The sequence below is a fragment of the Pleurodeles waltl genome, chromosome 5 (assembly GCF_031143425.1).
Source record: "Pleurodeles waltl isolate 20211129_DDA chromosome 5, aPleWal1.hap1.20221129, whole genome shotgun sequence".
Lineage (NCBI taxonomy): Eukaryota > Metazoa > Chordata > Amphibia > Caudata > Salamandridae > Pleurodeles > Pleurodeles waltl.
The window spans coordinates 651,945,931-651,971,762 of NC_090444.1; positions in this window are offsets into that span (position 1 = coordinate 651,945,931).

The following is a 25,832-nucleotide window of genomic DNA, read 5'->3' on the forward strand; positions in this document are numbered from 1 at the left end:
GGCTTTTAGATCTACAGAATCAATTTCCAAAAGCTTATAGTCACACTGCAGATTCTTGTTAACAAGTAATAAGAGCCCACCTTTTGCCCGGCCCCTCCCCTTCTCTGGAGGTATAGCAGGTGCACTAAATGAGAGAAATCCATCTATATTAGTAGCATCCTCCGCCCAAGTTTCCTGAAACAAACATATTTTTTTAAATAAAAGAGGCCCATTCGCTATCATCTAATTTCTTTGCCAGGCCGGCAACATTCCATGACATAAGTTCTAACGTACATTTATCTTGGCTTATCACCACGATTGTGCATCCGGCATCTACCGCGCTCGGGTCGTTACTACAAATGTTTGATGATGATGCTTTATCATCCCCCATCAAATGTGAGGCCTTGGAACGGGGCGTCACATTAGTTACTAGTTCAGTAGTCAGTCATACAGGATTAGGCAGCGGCCTGGGATTAGCTTCCTTTCGTGCAGCACCTCCACGGGAATTAATTAAACCATCGAATCCCGCCGGTCCCATGGCTGGTCCAGAATTTTGTGGGTGTAACGTGAGTCTAATTCCCCCCCTGGTTGTTGCATTATCCAAGTGGGTACGACAATCAAAGTCCATTAATTGTGTCACCATATACTTGTCTTCAAAATAAATAGTTATTGTGTCAAAATTGGTTCCTATGATGCTGCTTCTCTTGGCCGATATTATGTCAGAACGAATAACAGAGAGACAACTTCGTCGGGAACGTATCCAGTGTATGACTTTGTTGATCAAGGAAGCTTGGTTCTCAGCTAACCCTGACGATAGTTTTGGAACATTAGTCAAATAATTTTTGTTTGTTCCCTGACTTGTAAGCAGGTCCTGTTCTTTATTAACTGTACTCTCAATATTGTATCGAGAGAGAGTGCTGTTATTATGGAGGATCTTGTGTGACTTGTTAGGGGTTTGTGTAAAACTGGAATCTTGGACAGTTTCTGGTGGGTCGGGTCTACTGGTCCTACCTCTAGTTCTGTCACTGGTTAGATTACTTGACCGACTACCTTGGTGGTCTCCGTGTATAGGTACATTTGTAGACCTCCTTCTGGGCCTCATATTGTCAATATTGGGATCACAGCGGTAATCTTCCCTCCCTTGAAGAGCTGTCCCCCCTCTAATGGGGAGACAGAAATTGTCCTTTAACTCCGTCCCCTTTGTTGGGGCAGATAATGGGAAGGCTTCTTCCCCCCTGACCTCCCCACAAACTTTACAAATCCCTGCACAAGGACGGTTGCTCTTCATAAGATCTATTAGTACTAAAACCAATCCCTTAACTTCATCGACTCTCTGAAGGACTGTAGCCAGGTGGTCTCTACTAGCTGCTGGGTCTTTGCCTTCCGACTCGAACTGGGGGATCGGTAAGATAACACTAGGGTTGGGTGTTCCAACTACTGGCTTGCACTTGGGCACACTCGTGGGCACGGGCAAATCCTCTATTGCTGATAGAGGTTCAAAGCGATTAGCACAGAATAAGCTAGGGACCACCTTGATCACCGGAGTCAGTGGTGGGAGAGTTAGTGTATATGGTACATGTGGGAGACCCCACTGGGATACTGGAGGACTCGCTATGTTATTAGGGGGTTTTGGGAAGGTGCCCCTACAATTATGCGGGCCCCCATCTCCATCAACCCCTGTTGTAGTGTCTATAGAATCCCTTGACCCCTTCTTTTTAAATAACTCTGGGATTTTCCTATCCTTAGGGGGGACTCTCTTAGAATTATTTGCCCCTATAGTTGTTTGTGTACCTAACATAGACTCAACTTCTTTAACTAGGAGATCTATTTCATCCAATGGGTTAGACCCATTGGGTATACCTAGATTCAAAAGTCTACTTGGGCGTTTTTTTGCGATTTTAGTACCCTTGGATTGTGCTGGTAAATCTATAGCCTTTCTTTTCCCCATATTGGGAAGATGCCCGTTACACAAAATACAGTGGAAAAAGAAAAAAGAAAGGGAAGACAGCTCCCTTTCTTATGAATTCAGTGTCCTGTCACTGGAGTAACTGGCCCTGCCTCCGGTCTCAGGACGGGCGCAGACAAAGTTTAAGGGCTCCTGCCCTGTCTGCTCCTCCCCTCGAATAACGTGCTCTATAAACTTATTTAGTGGAGCCCCCGAGTTACGTCCAAATTACAGTTACGGTGGGATAACTTGGAGGAGGGACTAATGAAGGAAGGGCTGAGTAAAGAATAGGCTTCTTAATTTAGTAAATGTAGAGTAGTGCTATAATCTATACACTCTTGAATAACAAGTAGATCTCTTACTACAGATGAAAGAGAGGGGGCCCAGCCCAGCCTCCTCCGGTCTCTGACGGGCTAAGGACGGGCCCGCCCTTGGCCCGGCGCCGCCGCGCGCGTCCCGCGACGGCGGGAGCGCAACGAAAATTTAAAGGGCTCCTTGCCCTGCAGCACCTCCTCCCGGCTCCTCCAATGCGCTTCCCGCGACGGCGGGAGCGCAACGAAAATTTAAAGGGCTCCTTGCCCTGCAGCACCTCCTCCCGGCTCCTCCAATGCGCTTCCCGCGACGGCGGGAGCGCAACGAAAATTTAAAGGGCTCCTTGCCGTGCAGCACCTCCTCCCGGCTCCTCCAATGCGCTTCCTTTGGCCACCATTTTAAAACACTGTAATTTGGGTGAAAATGTTTGAAGAGCTGTGCCATTAATTTACAAAGATCCCTCACCATGAGTTTTAGTGAATGGAAGTTTAACTTCAGTTTTCAAAATAACTAGAGGCACAATGCAAAGGTACCCACTCTCCTCATTGCTATTTAATTTCTTTATCAAGCCCCTAGCATGCAGGATCAGGAAAGACATTTTCATAATCCCTTCCACTTGCGTGGTTGGGAGAAAAAAGCCTCCCTATATGTGGATGATCTATATATACCTCAAATTTACAGACTGCCCTCCCAGCTATTGGCCAGTTGACATCGGAATTTGGAAAGGTCTCAGGATATTCAGTTAATGTAGGAAAAACTGAAATCATGGTCTGGGACCAGGGGACCAACAATGTCCTAGTTATGAGCTATGAAATACTCAGGCTTAAAGATCACACAAGATATAAACACGATTCCAAAAGGTAAACTTGCGAAAGCTTTAGCAGAAACAAATCAAATTGATGAAGGGTTGGTCTCACCTCCTGTTGATGCTTTTTGGCAGAGCAGATTTAGGCCCTCATTCTGACCCTGGCGGTCAAAGACCGCCAGGGCGGAGGACCGCGGGAGCACCGCCGACAGGCCGGCGGTGCTCCAATGGGGATTCCGACCGCGGCGGTAAAGCCGCGGTCGGACCGGCACCACTGGCGGGCTCCCGCCAGTGTACCGCCGCCCCATAGAATCCTCCAAGGCGGCGCAGCTTGCTGCGCCGCCGAGGGGATTCCGACCCCCCCTACCGCCATCCAGATCCCGGCGGTCCGACCGCCGGGATCCGGATGGCGGTAGGGGGGGTCGCGGGCCCCTGGGGGCCCCTGCAGTGCCCATGCCACTGGCATGGGCATTGCAGGGGCCCCCGTAAGAGGGCCCCTAAATGTATTTCACTGTCTGCTGCGCAGACAGTGAAATACGCGACGGGTGCAACTGCACCCGTCGCACAGCTTCCACTCCGCCGGCTCGATTCCGAGCCGGCTTCATCGTGGAAGCCTCTTTCCCGCTGGGCTGGCGGGCGGCCTGAAGGCGACCGCCCGCCAGCCCAGCGGGAAAGTCAGAATTACCGCCGCGGTCTTTCGACCGCGGAACGGTAACCTGACGGCGGGACTTTGGCGGGCGGCCTCCGCCGCCCGCCAAGGTCAGAATGAGGGCCTTAGATCCTTCCTAAATGTACTTTTCTCTTTAATACAATCCCCATGCACTTTAAGAAGAGTATTTAGATAAAATAAAACAGGCTATCAACTCTTTAAGTTGGGCATATAGTGGTGCGAGGATATCATGGAAGAAGCTCCACAGAAGGAGGGGTAAGGCGGGGGATTCACTCTGCCGGATATGCAGATTTATGCTTGGCTTTCCAGATGAAGAATGCTAGAATGATCCTTAATACCCCATATTACTAGGAGATTGGTCTTCTGTTCATGGCCATGTTAAAAGAGGTTAGAGGTGCAAATAGCCATTTTATGTCGGGAACACAAAGTACTACTAAAAAGTGGGTTTGAAAGTACTACAAGCAACGGCCAGGTTGTGGTTCTGTATTAGAAGTGCTATGAAATTTGAATATTATAGTTACATTGCTCTTATCTGGGACTCCCCGGGCACCACAGTGTGTCTCAGTGATAAATAGGCAGTACCAAATTACAAATCTGGAGTTCTCTGGGGTCCAGCAATATTGGGAAAAAGTGGGTAAAGACCGTCACAAGCATATTGGGGATAAACATAAAGGTAAGCCTCAGACTTATTATCTTTTGGGCAGTAGAGGAGCCAGCAAGGTTGAGTGGTGATGAGTGCAAGCTGCTTTTCTAAATGCTCCTGTTGGCTCGAAGGAAAACATGCAGTAAGTGGTTGGCCGATGTCCCTCCCCTGTGTACAGATTTTCTCAATGAACTCTCTTACATCTCTGAAATGGATGTCGAAGGGGGGATCTTTAAGAGGGAAAAGCTTTGGTTAACCCTGATGAAGTGATTGGAATGGAACAACGAAGAAACTTGGTAGCAATGTATTGAGCTCATAACTGTCCAATGATTACACCTACCGCAGCTTGGTTTTAGATATGTGGCTCTTGGACCAGGATAACCCGAAAGAAAGAACAAATACCTCCATGGCCTCTCCCCCTTAAAAAAGGGTGCAACACTGGAATCAGGGGGTCGGTTTGGAGCCTGATGTAAAAAAGAAGAGAGGGGTACAAACCTGCCGAAGGCTGAGAAACAGAATTCTTACAAGGTGGTAAACATATCTTCAGGACTGTGGAGAAAACCTCATAACGAGAGCTAAGGATATGCTGATGTCTATTGCATAGCATTTGATACGACCTGACCAAATCTGTTTCTTGTAATCTTTGATAACTGTGTCATAGCAGAGAATTTTTCTTTGATAGCCTGGGGTGAAAGGATCTCTCCCAGCATTTACATTTACGTTTTCATTGGGAGTTTCAAGTGTACAGTAGGGGGCTGAAGGTCTGAGCCTAGCTTCACACTTCATTTTCAATGTAATTGAAATATGTGCAGCAGAATCAATCACCTGTTTTAGCCATTGTTACTGCCTATCCATATATTTTAGTAAAAAAGAATAAAACCTAGGCTATAACCAATCAGACAACAGCACCCTGTAGAACCTTCCCAAGAGAGGCTGAGTTCCTCAGAAATTCTACCGCACATCGTGTGAGAGGGAGTCTCCTGAGCTCTACTCAGTTTCACTTCAAATTTTGGATAGTCTCATCAATTTCTCACCATCAGACTCTTTTAAGAAAGGACTCTTCAGGTCATGTGGATCTTGAAGTAAGAAGAGACTTCACCAGGAGGATCCCCATAAAGATTGTATATATTGAACCCACAGCATACGGTCAAGGACTGCAAAATTTGTAGGACCTTTTCATCCAAAACCCTAAGACAGAGAGGGTAGGTTATTAATTTGGTTACAGAGACTTAAATCTAAATCTAATGTCCTCTCAGAAGATGAGGACACTGCAAGCTCTTACATCTCTTCTGACAGACATAAAAAGAGGGGGAGATCACAAGAGTCTCCTGAGGGTGTAGGAGGCTGGCCTGGTTTGTACTGGGTACCTATGGTACGTACACCTTATACCAGGTCCAGTTATCCCTTATTAGTGTAGTGTAGGCAGTATCTAGAAGCGAGGCTCTATAGAGGTAGCTGTGGGTGAGCAGCCAAGGCTTATCTAGGAGACATGAAAAGCTCATGCAATACCACTGTAGTCACACAGTACTCACACACTTGAAAGAAAATACTCAATGTTACAAAAATAAAGGTACTTTATTTTGGTGACACAAATACAAAAAATAGCATAGAGACTATTTTTTCTTAGGAGGTAAGTAATACACAAATGATATACACTAGTATTCAGAAACAGGTTAGAAAACTGTGCAATTAGTGAAAATCACAATAGTTAGAAATCGGCCTAGGGGGAGCAAAAATCCATATACTAAGAAAGTGGAATGCGAAAGTCGGTCTCCCACCTAGGCAAGTGCAGTGTGTAGAGGGGAGCTGGGAGTACTAGAAAACCGCAAAGGTAAGTACTAGAACCCATTCCACTGTCCAGGAAAGCAGGAGTAAATCACAGCAACTTTCCCAGAACACACAAAGAAACAAAAAGAAGAATTACGCAAGAACCGGAAGGGACTGGAAGACAACAACAGTGGAATCCTGGACTGGAGGACCTGTGGAAGAAGGAGACCAACTCCAAGAAGCACAGAAGAGTCCAGGAAGAACAGGAGCCCCTGCTAACCCAGATGAAGGTGCAAAAGAAGAACCACAGGTGAAGAAGAACAGCCAGTACTGGACTCAAGAAGACGGAGTCGGGTTCCTGGTTGGTGCAAGTGATGTCCCACGCCAGATGGAGGATTGCAGTCTGGTTTGTATCGCTGAAGTCCGCCAACAATCCTTGGCACACACAAAGCTCACAGTTAGCAGAAAATGGCTCTGCCCAGGAACAGGAATGACCAGGTGGACTCTACCCAGGAGGGGTAGTCAAAAGGGGCTCTCAGCAACTCAGAGAGCCCACACAAGACCAGGCAGCATGCACAGGAGTCCCACAGCACGGGGACAAAGAAGTTGGAGAAGAGGCTGTGAGAAAGTAGCCTCTTTCTAGCCTGGTTACCCCCACTTTTGGCCTGTTTGTGAGTGTGTGTCAGTGTGTTTTTACTGTCCCACTGAGATCCTGCTAGCCAGGACCCCAGTGCTCATAGTGAAAACCCTATTTGTCAGTGTGTTTTGCCTGTCTCACTGGGATCCTGCTGGTCAGGCCCCAGTGCTCCTAGTTTGTGGCCTAATGTGTATGTTGGCAGTAGTGCTTCACTGTGTCACTGAAGTTCTGCTAACAAGAACTTCAGTATGCATGCTTTCTCTGCTTCCAATTTAATAACTATAGTTTAGTGACTTCATTTACCAGTTCCAGTTGGCACACTGGACCCCCCTTATAAGTCCCTAGTATATGGTACCTAGGTACCCAGGGCATTGGGGTTCCAGGAGATCCTTATGGGCTGCAGCATTTCGTTTGCCACCCATAAGGAGCTCAGACAAACCCTTTCACAGGACTACCAGTGCAGCCTGTGTGAAATAGTGCACACACTATTTCACATCCATTTTCACTGCACTTAAGTAACTTATAAGTCACCTATATGTCTAACCTTCCTTTACTCAAGGCTAGGTGCAGAGTTACTAAGTGTAAGGGCACCCTTGCACTAGCAAATGTTCCCCCATGCTGTCCAGGGCCAATTCCCCGGACTTCGTGAGTGCTGGGACACCATTACACGCATGCACTACATATAGGTCAGTACCTATATGTAGCTTCACAATGGTAACTCCGAATATGGCCATGTAAGGTGTCTAAGATCATGGAATTGTCCCACCATTCCAAATCTGGTATTGGGGAGGCAATTCCATGCATCGTGGGGGCTACACCATGGGCCCCCAGTACTGCAAAATCAGCTCTCTGAGGCTTGCACTGCAGCTACAGCTGCTGTCACCTCACAGACAGGATTCTGCCCTCCTGGGGTCTGAGCAGTTCAGTCCTAGGAAGGTAGAATTAAGCATTTCCTTTGGGAGGAGGGTGTTACATCCTCTCCTTTTGGAAATAGGTGTTACAGTCTTGGGAGGGAAAGCGTCCCCCAACCTCTGGCAATGCTTTGAAGGGTACAGATGGTGCCCTCCTTGCATAAGCCAGTCTACACTGGTTCAGGGACCCTCAGTCCCTGCTCTGGTGCGAAACTGGTCAAAAGAAAGGGGAAAGACCACTCCCCTGTCCATCACCACCCCAGGGGTGGTTCCCAGAGCTCCTCCAGTGTGTCCCTGGCATTAGCCATCTTGTTTTCCAAGGTGTGGGGACACTCTGGAGATCTCTGAGTGGCCAGTGCCAGCAGGTGATGTCAGAGACCCCTCCTGATAGCTGCATACCTGTTTAGTTAGCCAGTCCCCCTCTCAGGGCTATTTAGGGTCTCTCCTGTTGGTTCCTCTTCAGATTCAGCTTGCAAGTTTACATCAGGAATCCTCTGCAACTCCTGCTTCATCCTCTGACCTCGGATCAACCGCACACTGCTCCAGGAACCGCTGTAACTGCAACAAAGTATCCAGAAAGACTATTGCAACTCTGCAACTTCAGCTCCAGTCAGCAAATGCAACAGTGTCCATAGTGTGCAAGTTCTGGGGACTCTTTGTCTTCACCCTGCACCAGAAGGACTGAAGAAATCTCCTGTTGGGTGACGGAGTCACTTCCCTGTTCCAGCAGGCACCTTCTAAGACAACGACCGGTTCTCTGGGACTCCTCTCCTGATGCTGAGCGTGCTTCATGAAACACAGGTGGTGGACCCCTACGACACAGACTGTCCTAAGGTCCAGCTGTCCAAATTTGGAGAAGGTAAGAGCTTGCATTCCCAGTTTGCAACAGTACCCCTGTGCACAGCGTCATCTTCACCTCCTGAGGCCTCTGTGCACTATTTGCAAGAATCCTTCATGTACAGCCTGGCCCAGGTCCCCAGCACTCTATCCTGCAACGCTCAACTTGCTGAGTTATTCTCTGGCGGCGTGGAACCTTCTATTGCAGCGCTGCAGCAACTGAAATTTGCACCTTCTTTGTCCCGGTGTCCTGGGACCTCTGTGGGTGCTGCCTGGTCATTTGTGGGTTCCCTCCAGTGTTGGGAGCCCCCTCTGCCTCCTCAGTCTGAGTTGAGGCCCCCAGGTCGCTCCTGGGACCAGGCAGCGCCATTTTGACACAATCTGCGACATTGCTTGAACCAAGGCTTGTTGGACGAATCCAGTGCTGCAACTCGCCTGCATCCAACATCTCCACGTGGGACATCCTTTGCATCAAGCAGGAACCCACAGCCATCTTCTTTGGTGCTCTTCTGGGGACTTCTTCCAACCCGAGAATCCTCTTTTGCACCATCTTCTAGGTTGGCAGGGGCTCCTGTCCTTCCAGGAATCTTCTGCGATTTCTGGACTTGGTCGCCTCTCTTTATAGCTCTCTTTAAGGAGTCCACCATTTGTTATTTGCAGTCTTGCTTGATTCTTGCAATAATTCTAATCACAACTTGTAGTGTGTCCTGAGGAAACTTGCAGTACTTTACTCCTACTTTCCTGGGCTCTGGTATGGGGTATTTTACTCACCTTTGTGGTTTTCTTACACTCCCAGTGACTCTCTACACACTACACTCGCCTAGGGGGGAATTCGTGATTTGCAATCCACTTTCTTAGTATATAGCCCTAGGCCTATTACTTCCTATTGCATTCTATGGTATTTTCTATTGTTTGCACTATCCTATGACTATTTACTTACCTAATTGTGGTGTCTAGTGTATATATTGTGTAGAATACTTATCTCCAGAAGGAGTATTGCCTCTGAGATATTTTTGGCCTTATGTCACTAAAATAAAGCACCTTTATTTTTGGTAACACTGAGTATTGTCCTTTATTGTGTATAAGTACTGTGTAACTATAGTGGTATTGCAGGAGCTTTGCGTGTCTCCTAGTTCAGCCTAAGCTGCTCTGCTACTGCTACCTCTATCAGCCTAAGCTGCTAGAACACTACTACATTTCACTAATAAGGGATAACTGGACCTGGTATAAGGTCTACTACTAACCAGGCCAGCTTCCTACAGAGGCCCACGCAGCACTACATCAAAGACTCCCACGCCGCTGGAGAACCACTCAGGAAGCTGTGTGTCGCTGGATAGAGTGCTGAGGGCCGGAGCTACAAGATGCACGACGAACTTGGAGGAAGGATGCCAACAAGCCTTGGCAGCTGAAAAACACGCAGCGCACAGGTGTACTGTCTTGCAGGGGGAGGCAAGCTCTTATCTCCACCAACGTTGGACTGTGGGACGCGAGGACCGTCAGGACCACTTCAGTCCACCACCCGTGATGCAGGATCCGCAGAGATCTTCAGGAGAGGGGATCCACGCAGCCGGTCGTCGTTGCAGTTGGTGCCTGCTGAAGCAGGGGAGTGACTCCTTCACCCCAAAGGAGATTCCTTCGCTTTTCTGGTGCAGGCTGAAGACGGGCTGTCCTCAGAGGATGCACGACTGGGAAACAGTTACAGTTGCTGGCAGTCTTGCTTCTTTGTTGCAGCTTGTAGAGTTCCTGGAGGGTCCAGATACAGTTTCTTCAATAAGAAGTTGAAGTGGAGGATGCAGAGGATTCCTGCTGGAGTCTTGCAGTCTGAATCTGCAGAACCACCCAAAGGAGAGACCATAAATAGACCTGAAAGGGGGATTGGTCACCTAACCAGGTAAGCACCAATCAGGGGAGGACTCCGACATCACCTGCTGACACTGACCACTCAGATGCTCCTAGAGGTCTCTGCCAACCTAGAATCCAAGATGGTAAAAGCCAGGGACCCTCCGGAGGAGCTCCAAGCACCACCCCTGGGGTGGTGATGGACAGAGGAGTGGTCACTCCCCTTTCCTTTCCCCAGTTTCGCGCCAGAGCAGGGACTGGGGGTCCCTGAACTGGTGTAGACTGGTTTATGCAAGGAGGACACCAAATGTGCCCTTCAAAGCATTTCCAGTGGCTTGGGGAGGCTATCCCTCCCAAGCCTGTAACACCTATTTCGAAAGGGAGAGAGTGTAACACCCCTCTCCCAAAGGAAATCCTTTGTTCTGCCTTCCTGGGCTCGAGCTTTTCAAGCAACAGGAGGGCAGAAACCTGTCTGAGAGGTGGCAGCAGCTGGGGCTGCCTGGAAAACCTCAGAAGGCTGCAATGGCAATACTGGGGGTCCTCTAAGGAGCCCCCAGAGTGCATGGAATCATACAACCATTGCTTGCAAAAGCCTTGAGATATGATTTCAACATGTTTGATACCAAACATGCCTTTGTTTGGAGTTACCAATATGTAGCTGGGCATAGGTGTAGTGACCTATGTCCAGTGCACACGTAAAATGGCATCCCTGCACTCACGAAGTCCGGGAAAATGGTCCTGGAAGTTGTAGGGGCACCTCTGCTAGTGCAGGGGTGCCCTCACACACAGGTACTTTGCACACTGCCCTCAGGGCTGGAGGACCTGCTATAGGGGTGACTTATAAGTGACCTAGTGCAGTGTAAATGCCAGTGAAAGGGTGCTTGCTCCTTTTCACGCAGGCTGCAATGGTAGTCCTGCAGAAGCCTTTGCATGGGCTCCATATGGGTGGCAAAATATATGCTGAAGCCCATAGGGATCCCCTGGAACCCCAGTGCCCTGGGTACCTAGGTACCATATACTATGGACTTATAAGGGGGCACCAGTATGCCAATTGTGGGTGAAATACTGTGTTAACAGTAACCAACAACCAAATTTAAGGGGAGAGCCTAACTACTGGGGTCCTGATTAGCAGCATCCCACTAGACACAGTCAAACACACTGACAAACAGGCCAAAAGTGGGGGTAACCAAGCTAGAAAGAGGCTACTTTCCTACAGAGGGTCATAAAAAAGCTGTCAAGAAAACGCGCCATGACCCCTCACAACTCTCCACACAAAAAGGAAAACCCTTTATTCCTGTTGAGACTGAATCTTGTATTTTAAAAAACTCAAAACAAAAACCTTCTTCTTGCTCTTCGTCGACACTATCAAAATCTCCAACTAGAAAGAAACTTGCACCGTCGAAGGTAGCAAAAACCTCTACACCGTTGACGGAGATTCTTCAGACATCCACAAAGGCCTCGTCGGCAAAGTCTTCATCAATGAAGCTTCCACCAGCGACAAAACTTCTACCGTTAATGACGCCTTCTTCTGTCGACACTGCCTCTTCTGTCAATGGTGCCTTCACCGTCAGCAGGGTCGATATCGTCAAGGACTACCATGTTGACGACAACACCATCGACAATGACTACGCAGACAACCTCATCATCATACCAAATTGATCCACCGTTGGGACACACTTCTCGTCGACGCCTCCACCTTTTCAAATGAAAAGGCCCTCAAGCTTGCAAGTTACTCCTCTTTTTCAAACACCGTCAACTAGACATTTTTACCATGATCCTTCCCAAGTATCACCATTACCTTTCTGGAAGAGTCTGATGATGATGGTTTATTTGATACCCGCACATAATCCATCACAGCTTTATGTCAAATATCAAGATGATGATGTGGAATATGATGAATATTAGATCCAAGAATTCTATCCACAGCGTGCGTCTGCCAAAGCCAAGCAATACATGGAACCCATTCAAGGATCTTCAGTTCAGCTTCCTGGGGCATTAGCTGAAGATTTACATCGTCATGTTACTAGACTATCACACACGCTTTCCAACTACTGTGGGATCACAAACCACCTCCTCCTCCAGCGACGCGACCTTCTAAACCTCCTTCGACATCAAGGGGTGTACTGCCCTCACATATTGCCATTCCACCAATTCAAGATCCTCCTTCAACTGATGATGATGTGGAAGAGAGTGAAATTCAAGACACCAGACCCTCTGGCAATGAATGGGATGAATACATGATTCACACACCCTCTACCCTCTACTCCACTTACCCAATCAGAAGACTCTCCAGCAGAGGACATAGGTGGTTTTCATGCCCTGAAGGAATGACTAGATTTCATCTCCCTATGATGATCAAGCAGTTTGACTGCTTACTTTACAACTTTAAAGATCAGTCAAGAAGAACGGTGAGACCAATTCCAATAATTGACTAGATATTGAAAGAAGGTGTGAAGGTAATGAAGGCACTGGCTATGGTCAATGCATTCCTTCCTAAAATTGACAAAAAATACAAAGCCACAGACAATACACCAGCATGTTTGGTGAGACATCAGAAGCCAGAATCTGTGATCACCCAGGCTGCACAGAGTAGATCAAAGAATCCTTCAACACCTATTACTTCCCCTCCTGACAAAGAAGGTAGAAGACTCGATAACGTAGATAAAAGACTTATGACCATCTCTGGAACTACTGTGTGGGCAGCCAATGCCTTAGCAAAATTGCGAAGGTAAAACCGCCAGATGTGGTTGGATACCGCACCATATCTAGACCTTCTACCAGAAGATAAAAGACAGGAAAGACGGAAAGTTTTACTAGAAGGAGAAAGAACAGCTTCCTAAATTACTGATGCATCAATGGACATAGCTTCACTTGCCTTTCGTCTGCTTGCTGGTGCAGCCGTCCATAGACGCCAAGGTTTGCTTAAGGTGACCACATTCCATCAAGAGGTTGAAAGCAAAATTCTCGACATGCCTTTAGACAGCGATATGCTGTTTGGGAAGCATTTAGATAACCCCTTACAGACCATCAATGTGGATACCGATACAGCTCGGTCCTTGGGTACCTATGTTTCTGTTCCATTATTTCTTCCATTTTGAACACTGCTGCCCTAAGGCAGAGAAGAAAATGTTAGTATCAATGAGAATAGATATCAGAAGAGTTAGTCTCCAGTGGAGTAAAGCGCAGCTGGGCCTGTGTCATGATGATGACAGGCATGTGGCTGCCAGTGTTATGTTGTACTAGTAAGGTCACTCACACATGTTATAGAAGCCAGTGTCAGGCAGCATACAGGCTGTTGTCAGGCTGTCAGGGGATGATGTGAGAAAACCTGCATTGTTTCATCACTGGTGTTGCAGGAACAAAATGGACCAACCATTCGCCAACTCACTTTCAACTATTGCTACAAAGTATTTCAGAGTAGGCGACACAAGAGAGTGGGGTAAGGGGAATGGAAGAGAGGTAGAAAGAAGAGGTCACTTGTGCTGCTTGGTTCAGACTGCTTGGTTCAGGCCTGATTTAGATATTGACAGAGAGGTTAATGCGTCACAATGGTGATGGATATCCTGTCCGGCGCAATCTAAATCCCATAGGAAATAAAGGATTTCGATTTCAGGGGACAGGATATTCATCACTGTTGTGACGAAGTAATCCAACCGCCAACAGGCTCACATCTTATATACTGAATTAAATGCATTTGCGGAGTGTAGCTTGAGTGGGATGTTTAGAGTGCCCCCCCAATAAAAATGAATTCTCATGTAAGTGGGGGGTTCCAAGCGCCTTTAGTCGGGTATGGTGAGGACTCTCAGATTTCACCTGGGACTTATATACACACACACACTGACAAAAACACTCTCTACCTCTGTATCTGCTTTGAAGGTTTTCTAAAGTTTTGCTAATTTTACAAAATGGTGTATGTTGTCCAACTCTGGCAATCCACACTCCTCTCCCTTTTCACTGCCCCTTAATAACCCTTCATGATCTGCTTGTTGGATAGTGTATTTAAATAGGGTATGCCATCAGAATTGTTGGAAAATGTGAAACTCACCCCTCTCAATCATACTGACCAAGATACCCTCTTGTGCATCTGGTTTAGTATTGCTTCAATCGAAAGGCACTGGGTTATACAGCAATTGCTACTTCACTAAGGATCAGTCTACATATACCCAACCAACCTAGGATTTTTATATCTGATTATTTATCCACTAAAGAGGAGTGTCTTGTCCTCTCTGTGTAGCATAGTGTGTAATACTAGCTGTGCACATATATTAGATTGTGCTATGAATGCAATACAAATGAGTTCAAAACACACACAAAATGTTATACAAAAACATTCACTTATACTAATACCCACTCGCAGTGGAAGGTCCTAGAATTTCCTTTGCCTTCACAAATTGAGAGGAAAACTGAAATAAATGAAGTAATAAAAATACAATCCAAAAGAAACATCTTGACAGCTGACATCCAAAGGAACCAGATGAGTCTTTGATTGTTTGTTTTAAAAACTACGTTTAAGTTGAATTTAATATTGTTACCTATGTACTAAATCTACAAATTGCTCTCCACACTTTTGCTTGTGTCACAGATAAGTCCTTGGTGGGTGTAAATGGCAGGCATGGTTCCCTGATGTTCCGCTTTCCCCTGCATTGGCTTAGTCATCATCTTTGGAGGACTAGGATCAGTGCTCCAGCTTCTGAGTTCCGGCTGGTGGCACACTCAAGTGGTGCCATGTTATGAACTATTTATTAAAACTGGAGGGAGGATGGTCTTAAGACTTGTAAAAGACAAGTCTGTCTACACTCATTAGTGCACCACCAGAACACAGGGAAAGTGTGCTGGCTAAAATTCCTCTCATCTAATTTCCAGCACGCAGGAGCTCCTTACCCTTTACTCTAAGGTATGGTGGGGCAGTGAATCAGAAGAAAACAGCTTACTTACCTTTAACTACAGTTCTCCAATACTGGTATCTTTCATAGATTCACATGCTTGAATCTTCCCTGTCGTCGAAGTCCCACAGTATCAATATAAAAGCAATGCATTATACTTTAATTTGCTCCAGTGCAATGGATAGTCACTGTCTTACCCTATCCATATCCTTTTGTAAACAGGACCAAACCTAGGTTATAACGAATCAGACAACAGCACCCCGAAGAACCTTCCCAAGAGAGGCTGAATTCCTCAGAATTTCTAGCACTAGTGTGATAAGGATGAAATGAGGAAATGAGGGAAGCCTCTTGGGGGAGGAAGGTGGGTCGCATGTGAATCTATGAAAGATGCCAATACTGGAGAACTATAATTACAGGTAAGTAACTTGTTTTCTTCTCCAGCATTGGATCTTTCATAGATTCACATGCTTGTATCAGAACAACAAGCAGTTATAACAGTTTACAACTGTAAAATACACAAATACCCTTAGTGGATGGCGGGTGATAACATGATACATCTCTGTACTGTTTGCCATATAACAAATGGTATTCCATAAAATTAAGCATCAATGATATAATTACAATATGAGAGATTAAATAAGAAGCAAAACATAAATTTATCTCTATGAGAGAGGCTTACCTTATTGGAACAAATGATGTAAGACTGCTTGTCCTACAGCTGCGTCAGTGCTGGCTGGCAACTTTAAGCAGTAATGCTGCATGAAAGTATGTGTGTTTTTCCATGTAGCGGCGCAACAGATCTTCTCCAAGAAAACACCAGCAAAAAGGCCAGCAAGAAAAGGATATTGCCCTTGTAGAATGTGCTTTAGGCTTGAGTGTGAACAGCTTACCCGCTTTATTTTGGCAGAGTTGTATGGTTGCTGAAATCTATAGTGAAATAGTCATTTTTAAGACTGAAGCACCTAGTTAGCTAGGATCAAATTTGAAAAACAATCAGTTACTGGTTTCCTATGAAACCAGTAACTGATTGTTTTTCACATTTTTTAGTTCTTTACAAATAAAATTTAAGACATTGTTTAATGCCAAGAGAATGAAGAGCTTTCTCAGCTAATGAGGATGGATTTGGACAAAATGTGCAAAGAACAAGAGGTTTGTTAAGATGAAATTGAGATGGAACTTTAGGAATAAACTTTGGATTTGTTCTAAGGGGAATATTGTCACCAGTGAAGCATAAATAGGGTTCTTGATAGTAAAAGTTTGGATTTCGCTTACTGTTCTTGTAGAAGTGAATGCCAAAAGTAATGCAACTTTCCAAGCTTTCCAAGTAAGATATTTGAGCTCAGCTTTGTGAATAGGCTCAAATAGTGATTTCATAAGTAGCGAAAGGACTATATTAAGATTCTTCTCCGGTGGAGGTGGTCGAATCGGGTAAAAGGCCCTAAACAAACCTTTCATAAATTGTTTGATAATGCGGTTAGAACAAAGATAGAGAGAACCGAGAGAGAATCTGTTCTGGCGAAGAACTGAGAGAATGGATTTAGTTTTGTAGACACCAAGAGTAAAAACGTTTCCATTTGAATCTATAAGCTCTGATGGTGGTTTCAACTCTCTCCTAGGATACTATATCCCTGCAATCCTGGGGGTTGTTTAAATCCTGGAACTCATTGAATTCAGGAACCATGCATGCAATTGAAAAGAGGCGCGATGTGGATGCAGGATTTGTCCCTTGTTCATGGTTAATAGGGTTGACAGTACAGGTAGGCAAAATGGCTTGGTTTCCGAGAGCAGAAGAAGCTGCGTGAAACAGTGTTGTTGGGGACAGCGTGGAGCAATGAGTATCAAAAGACAAGAGGCAACAATGACTTCATTTAGCTGCACATCCCTCCAATTTTCTAAAATCATATTATGCACATTTGTGGTGCTCGAACACTATGACACATCTGTTGCCACCATGTGTAAACTGGAATCGGATACCCAAACCAGATAATAACAGAACAAGATAATAGTGGAGCACACTAAGACTCAATTGTTATGCATCAAGTTGTTAGAATGGTATTTAGTATAACCACATGAATAATTACATTAGGTACACAGATTACATAGAGGGATTGGTGAGAGATATAAATGAATAAATAGACACCTAGGTGTACAACGTTTTTTCCTTTTTCTTTACTAATTCCATTTACAAAAATACTTAGAAATATTCGCATTGATATTTAGTATGGTCTCATAAATTTACATAATTTGAAACAATTAGTAACAAACTAACAGTTCACGTATAGTTTCGTTCAACAGTAATTGTAGATTTCCAGCTGTTCAATCTTTGCAAATTCTCAGCCAATAGTTGTAGACTTCAGCTGATACATGTTTCGTCCCATTACAGGACTTCCTCAAGGCTGATTCAATTTCAACATAAAAAGATAGTATTACACAACCTATTCCATATATCTACTAATTCAATAGTTGTTACTAAAAACTTCAATACTGAGACCACTAAATATAAAAATAATTTTAAAAAACTTTATCCAAAAACACCATGTGCCTCAAAATCACAGTTTCCAAGCACATATAAAGAAAATAAATATATATTTTATTCGCTCAGATAACATAAAGTAAAAAAGTGCTCCATGAGTATAGAGTTGGGAAAGAAACACCTTGTGATCCCATATACAGTACAACATCCTTTATTACTGGACAGGAGTGAAAAGTTAGAATTGTAGTGAAGCATCAATGTCCCATGCAGTCGAAATTCTATAACTAAATGTACCTTGTTCTTGTTCATAAGTACATCTTAGCCAAAAGAATGCAACACTAGAGGAGGAAATGGAAGATTCGTAAAAAACCTGCATATTTCAGACTATATATATCACAGAAAGTGCCCACAAAACTACAAATAAACCAACCTTGTATTTTCTTTAGAATTTGTTCTACATAATTGCAATTCGGCGCAACGTTTAATTTTGTATTCCCGAAATGGAGTTTCCAGGTTTCAATAGTAATCTACACTTTTAGGGCCAGATGTAGGTAGCAAAAAAATAGCGAGTTGGAAATTTCGATTCAATGCGAATCGCAATTTCCGACTCGCAAAATGGAATCCAAGAAAAAAGTGCGACACCAATTTGCGACTCGCAAATGATGTCGCGCCGCATTTTGCGAGTTAGCTTTTAGCGAGGTCGCTTTTTGCGACCTCGCTTCTAGCTAGGTCGCAATTTGCGAGTAGGGTGTCGCAAATTGCGACTGGCCTGCAAATTGCCTGCAGGTGCAGCACAACAGTTTGGAAATTCACTTCCTGGCTCTTGGTGATGACATCAGAAACAGGAAGTCATCAAATACACCTGGGAGGAGGGAGGACCACACCCTTTCCTAACTGCTGTGCAACACCCAGGAGAGAGGACCTGCTGGTACAATGGAGAAAACAGGCAGTGCTGGGAGAAGAAGAAAACTGAAGTTTTCTGACAGAGAACTGGAGGTGCTCACAGAGGAATGCTGCCAGCACCACAACAAACTGTTTGGGAAGGCAGCCCTGAGTGTCCCAGACACAGAAAAAAAGAAGATTTGGCAGCAAATCCAGGACCGTATTAATGCCATAGGGGTGAGCCACCGCACCCTGGAGGAAATCAAGAAAAGGTGGTATGACCTGTGCTCCAAGACAAAGGAGAGGGTAGCAGAGCGGCTGAGAGAAATGAGGGGCATCAGAGGAGGCCCATCCACCGTCCCACCACCCACAGCCATGGAAGCAATGGTGGAGCAGACCCTGGAGCCTGAGGCCGTACTCGGAATGGGAGAAGTGGACAGTTCTGTGCCAGGGACATCCAAAAGTGAGTACCATGAGATATGCATTCACACCTACAAATGCAGTATCCACACTTTCGCAGTGCATTATGGGCAATGTAGTACAGTAGTCAGCATATAGGCAAATGTTTATTATGAGGCATGAAACAGATGTGAGAGACTGACAGTGTATTCCCTATGTCCCACAGGTCTCCCACAAGACACCCCCAGCAGCGACAACAGGCAGGGAGGAGCCCACGGGCCAGAGACAGTGCAGGAGGCTGCTGCAGAAATTCCTGGGCCCAGCCGGACACCACCAGAGTCCTATCAGGAACAACAGCAGGAAATGGGGGAAGCTGATACGACCCTGGCCCCAGCACCACAGCAAGTAGTTCTGAGCCAGCAGCAGGACAAAGGCGCAGACACAGATGCAGAGTTCTGGCGGTGCCCCAGGAGGAGATAGGGGAGGCAGGATTTGCAGGAATAGAGGCAACCCTCCTTAACGGTCAGCGCCTGCAAAACAGACAATTGAGGTCAATCTCAAGTACAGTGCACAGGATGGAGAGCAACATGACCACTGGCCTGGCTGAAGTGAACATGCAGTTCACTAGACTGAATGAAAAAATGGGGGATCTCACCCAGGCCATCCGCCAACTTGTGACGGAACTGGTGGCAGGCAGACAGAGCGCAAGGTGCAGGGAGCGCCACACAGTGGCAGGCTTCGACCGCATGGCAGCTTCAATTGGGCGTCTTGCAACAAACACATCTGGCCTGTCTAGACAGAAAGTGAGTTTACAGGTGGAACTTGGCCACTTTGCGGGGGATGTGGCACGTGGACTTGGCCGCATCAGCCATGCAGTGGACTTGATGGAAGCTAGGCAGGTGGCAAGGGGCACAGGTGAGACCCCTCAGGACAGTGAGGAGGGGTCCACAATAAGTAGTGTGTCTGCCAGTGACTCCCCTGTGCTAAGGAGTGCAAGTCCTTGGATGAGCCATGCTGGGCGCACAAGGAGGAGGGTGTGAGCCATCAGACAGCATGAGTCATGAGGCACATGATGTTAATGTGTCCTCATTACATTAGGACATGTACAGACTTTAACGGACAGCACTTTTCTTTCATCATTTAGTTTACAAATAAAAAGGTTTTGTTTGTTCCACTACACAACTGGGCTCTGTTTGTCTGACATCAGTGAGTGTGGTGACAGTTGCCACGTACCTGCCAAAGTATTGGGTTGCAATGTGGTTCCGTCTCTGTCTGCCTTGATTTGCAATGCTTCTATCCCCAGGCTGTCGGTGTGGTAGCTCTTACTCCTCATCCTCTGAATCTGTGTCTTCAGGGGTGAGATGTAGCCCACGTCTGGTGGCAATGTTGTGTAGGATTGCACATGCGGCAACAATCTTTAATGCTGTTTCTGGGGCATACTGGAGCGCACCTCCACTTTTGTGGAGGCATCTTAATCTTGCCTTTAACAATCCAGAGGTCCTCTCAATGACAGTTCTGGTCCGCCGATGGGCACTGATATATCGCCTCTCGTTCTCATTCCCAGGTGTTAGGTAGGGAGTAAGTATTCATGGTCTTAGAGCATATGCACTGTCACCTGTTTGACAAAAATAAGCAATGTTAGCAGGGCATGGATAGTTTCTACAGTGACCTGTATGTATGGCTTCAGGGTGTATTCAGCAATACCTAAGAGATATCTGTCGCCAAACTTCCCACGTTCTAGGTGTTGGTGTATCCCACTGTGCCTGAATATGTATGAGTCGTGTACTCCCTGGAAATTTGGCTACAATGTCAGTAATGACATTATGGGCGTCGCATACCACCTGGATGTTTAGTGAGTGGGTACATTTCCTATTGCGGAACACAATATTCCAGATTTGCAGGAGGGCAGATTTGTATATGTGTCCCGTCCACACACCCTATTACATGGGGGAAGCTGGCAATTCTGTAGAAGTCCAACTTGGTGCTGTTAATTTCTGCCTCATTCCTGGGTAGGTATATGTATCTGGACATTTGTGTGAGTATGGCATCTAGGAAACATCTGAAGAATCGTGAGAGTGCACTTTGGGATACCCCACCTGCCACAGCAATCACCCCCTGATAGCTACCCGAGGCCAAGAGGTGCAGTGAGCATAGCACTTGCACATGTGTAGGGATGGCACTGCCGCGCATTGTCTGTTGTTGAAGCTGCGGATTGAGTAGTTCAATTAATTCTAATGTTGCTGCACTGCTCACTCTATATTTGTCATAAATCTCCTCCTCAGTTTGTTTGAAATGTGTCTGCCTGGTTCGGTATATCCTCTCCTGTCTCTGGCTCCCCCTCCTCCTCTGCTGGGCGGCGTGGAATCTCCTCCTCCATGCTATCACATACAGTTCAGCCATTTTGAGTAACCCAGATGCCTTCTGGGTCTCCTTTTATACTTACCACCTGCTCTGAATCAGTGGTAATCTGGGTGTGCAAAATGGGCTTTTTGCGACTAGTCGCAATTTGCGACTGGCTTTGTCATATGGTTTGCGACTCGCAAATTGTGACTTCCTCCTTGCGGGTCGCAAAATCAGGTCACTATTTTTGTGAGTCGGTAATGGCTTGCATCGCTATTTGCACTTTGGAAATGGGATTTGTGCATCCCATTTCGGATTTTGCGAGGTCGCAAATTGCGAATCGGGCCATTTGCGACTCGCAAAACTTTGCTACACCTGGCCCTAAGTGCTTTACATGTGTGCATCTGGAAAGGGCAAACAACAAAAAGATCCAAATCTACATTATAATAAAGTGCTGAGGGTTATAAATGTCTTATTTAAAAAATGTGATAACACATCCTTCCATAATTTGGCCAACCAGACCATGTCTACAGCATATAATTTAGTCCAATTAATTCAAATGACCAAAACACAAGTTCAAAGCCATGTATGGACGAAACATGTGTCGGCTGAAGTCTACAACTATTGGCTGAGAATTTGCAAAGATTAAACAGCTGGAAATCTACAATTACTGTTGAATGAAATTATATGTTAACTGTTAGTTTGTTCCTAATTGTTTCAAAGTATGTAAATTTATGAGACCTTACAAAATATGAATGCGAATACTTATAAGTATTTTTGTAAATGGAATTAGAAAACAAAGGAACAAAACAATATACACACAGGTGTCTATTTATTGATTTATATCTCTCACCATTCCCTCTATGTAATCTGTGTACCTAATGTAATTATTCATGTGGTTATACTAAAGATTTCAGGGACTCCAAGGAGCGCGGAGTTGGGGTAGGTGTGATGGACCGGTCGTACTCTTGAAAAACGTTCATATTGACTGGACCACTTAAGCCTGGCGCTATCCCTATGGGCCCATCCTTTAACACGAGGAGTGTTCCTGCCACGTATATTTAAATTAGTTTACTACAAGAGTGAGGATTAGGTATGTCTTTTTAGGTTCTGACGAATCGCACTTTGATATTTGTTGACTATTTGGGCGAGAAACATGTTGACCTTTTTCATTTTGGCAGTATAGGGACTTCCGATCCTGCCTCTACCAAATCTCTAGATTATAGGATTTGAGGTTACCAGAAACCATTTTGAATAGGGTAAAATAGACATTAATCTGATTTTCCCCTTACCCATTCTTTTTAATCTTGACAGAGGCACATTTTCCTAATACATTTTTCTATTATCATTGTCCCCTCTAGTCAATTTTAACAGCATTATTCACCAATCCCACACAACTGCACTCACCTACCGGCAAACATCTCTAATAAAAGATCTCCGGTAAAGAGCCCCCTTGAGGCACTACAATGCCGGCCTGACAAGGAGCAAAGCCCGATGATGAAGCATGTCACCAAATGGTGAGTGAGGGCCTTTGTTCCTGATTTAGGATACCCACAGGGACCTTCTGATCTTTCCCAGATTGTGGATTGGGTACCATCTTTACAGTGGAACTGTGCATTCATTGTTTTGTGATTTATATGGGAGTACTATGCACAGGACCATTCTTTTCTAAGAATCTCCAACTGCACAGGCCCTCCTAGTTTTTTGTTTTGATATACTAAATACCATTCTAACAACTTGATGCATAACAATTGAGTCTTAATGTGCTCCACTATTATCTTATTCTGTGGGCAATGAGTATGAGGTGGCACTGTTCTCTCTTCATTTTTAATACAATCCTGGAGGTGAGTGGGTATGGGGGAAAAGGGGGACCATCTTATGGAAAATGCATTCCCCCATGACCCTCTCTGTGTTTCCCAGCTGCCGAAGAACCAGCATTTTGGGTGTGTCGAGAATTGGTTGATTGACTTGCCATTCATGGCAGGTTTGAGTGGTCTGCTCAGGGTATCTGCTAAATTATTCTTTATCCCAGGCAAATGCTCCACCTTGATGAAGATACGGTGTAGTAGTGCCCTTTTCCAAATTCTCTGAGCCTCTAGAGATAGCATGTGACACCTCGTACCTCCCTGCTTCCAGGGAGGCATCTATGGTGAGGATGAAATCTGGGAGTGGAGAGAGGAATGTTAGACCTGCAGATAGATTGCTGCCAGACTGCTATCATAAAAGTGCCTTTTTCATGGTCGGGGTAATCCGAATTAAGTCGTTGAATGATCGGGTTACTTGGAGACATTGCTTGGCCAATTGTTCTTGAAAGGGTCTCATTCGGAGTCGTGCATGAGGCAGCATGAGAATGGCTGGGGACATTATCTGAGAAATTACTTGAGGAGACGGACAGAAACAAACTCTTTTCTGGACAGATTGTGAGCCAGTGATATTATGCTTCTTTGTCTCTCTGTGGAAAAGAATGTCTTGTTTTGTATTGTTTCTAGAGTTGCCCTGGGAAGGTTTATCTTCTGAGAGGGTGAGAGTACAGACTTTTGGAAATTGACTGTGAGTCCCAGAGAGCGAAACAGTTGGAAGCAAGTTGACGTGGCTTCTGAGGCCAGTCGTCGAGATACAGAAAAAGTTGTAGCCCTTTGAGCCTCAGATGTGCTGCTGCGGGAGCGAGGCATACGGTAAACACTCAGGGAGCTGAGCGGATACCGAAGGGTAGGACTTTGAACTGAAAGTGAGCACCTGCCACAGTAAAGCGGAGAAACTTTTGATGCTTTGGATGGATAAGGAGGTGAAACTAAGCTTCTCTTCCAGGGGATCCTCATCAATAGTCATAAGCATTGCATTATTCCCGCCTACGTGCGGGGTCCCCAGAGCACATAATCCTGCTCTTACTTACCTGTGAACAAGGCATGTTTTTTGTTGAAACGCGTCAGTATTTTCAGTCTTGCTGCCCAGAAGTGCTATTAAATGCTTGGATTTAAATGTGGACTAGTGCCTGGGCATTTCGTGTTTTGGAGATATTTTCCGTGGGATGCTTCGCCCCAGGCTGCCCTGCAGGGTGTGTGGCCCCCATACGGAGCAGGAGGTGACAATGATTGTTATGTGGAAGGTGCCTGACACACTCACCTTCATGCAAACAAGGCATTTATCCAGTAATATGATGTAATGGAGGTGAGCAAGGGATAGAAGGGAGGCAGTTTGCCTCTCATCTTACTTTTCACATATTCCTTGTAATTGCTGTTATCATGCTGGGCAGCAATTGTAAAAGCAAGTGGACAATCAAGTAATGGATACCAAATGCGTGAAAGAACATTTCCATTGTTACTGAAGCATCTGTAACGCTATTGCAGATATATGTAGATTAAGCGGTCCAGTTCAGGATGTTATTATTATGGAACTGTGCATTATGGGAATTGGAGTTTGGATATTGAAGTCACATGACTGTGTATTTAAAAAGCACTGGCTTACTCACACGTGCTCTTACTTACCTGTGAACAAGGCATATTGTTGCCGAAATGCGTCAGGATTTTCTGTCTTGCTGCCCAGAAGTGCAATTAAATCCTTGGATTTTAACGTGGACTGGTGCCTGGGCATTTTGTGTTTGGGGTATATATATATATATATATATATGCAGCCTATATTACAAGGGTAAAAAACATGTCTAGTTATCGTTACGTTTTCCTTGAACAAATATCAAAAAGAACTACAGTATTTCTGAAACTCAGAAAAAAGGAGAGGTAATGAGCAATACTATGCTTTATTGAAGAGAAAACTGTAATGAAAAACAAATACATTTTTATCCAATAGGCTGCATTCAGATAACCATGGTAAAATAAATTAATGGCACAGTGCCTTTACGGCCTCAAAGACCTCCAGTATCCCACCATGCCTCAGAGGTCAGAGAAAGGTGATAGTTAGGTCAGTTCTTTTTTCCAGCTCCTTCAGAAAGGATCCCAGAACACTTGCTCCTGAGTTTTGTTGACTAAAAAGTGAAAATGTTCATTACAATTCCTAAGTTTTTCACTTTGTTTTACATTTTTAAGTACATTTTGTACTTTCAAATGATTTTCTGACTGAAAATTATATTATCAGTCAAAATGCCATCTCTTTTCAATAAATGTCCCTCCTGTGGAAGGAAGATGGCAATTTCTGACCCACATTCTGTCTACATTGCTTGCTTACCAGCTTCTCATAATCCGGAGACATGTTACCACTTAAAACCCTTTTAAAAAGGACTCTCAGAGACAGAGAGAAGAACAGACTTCATCCACTTCAAGAGAGAGTAAAGGTAAGACCTTCAAGTGCCCTTGCTGGGGTCAAAAACCTCATTTACAGAGCCCTCCTCTCTGGGACATCGAGGAAGGTAAAGAGAAAAAAGATGTTCCTCACCGCAGTCATCAGATAGCAGGAAAGAAATACCTCTCTGTTCTCCGTCGGTGTCGGGATCGACGTCAAGAGTGTCATTCCAACCGCCAAGCAAGTAGTGCAATATGAGCTAGCAAGCCACATGGTG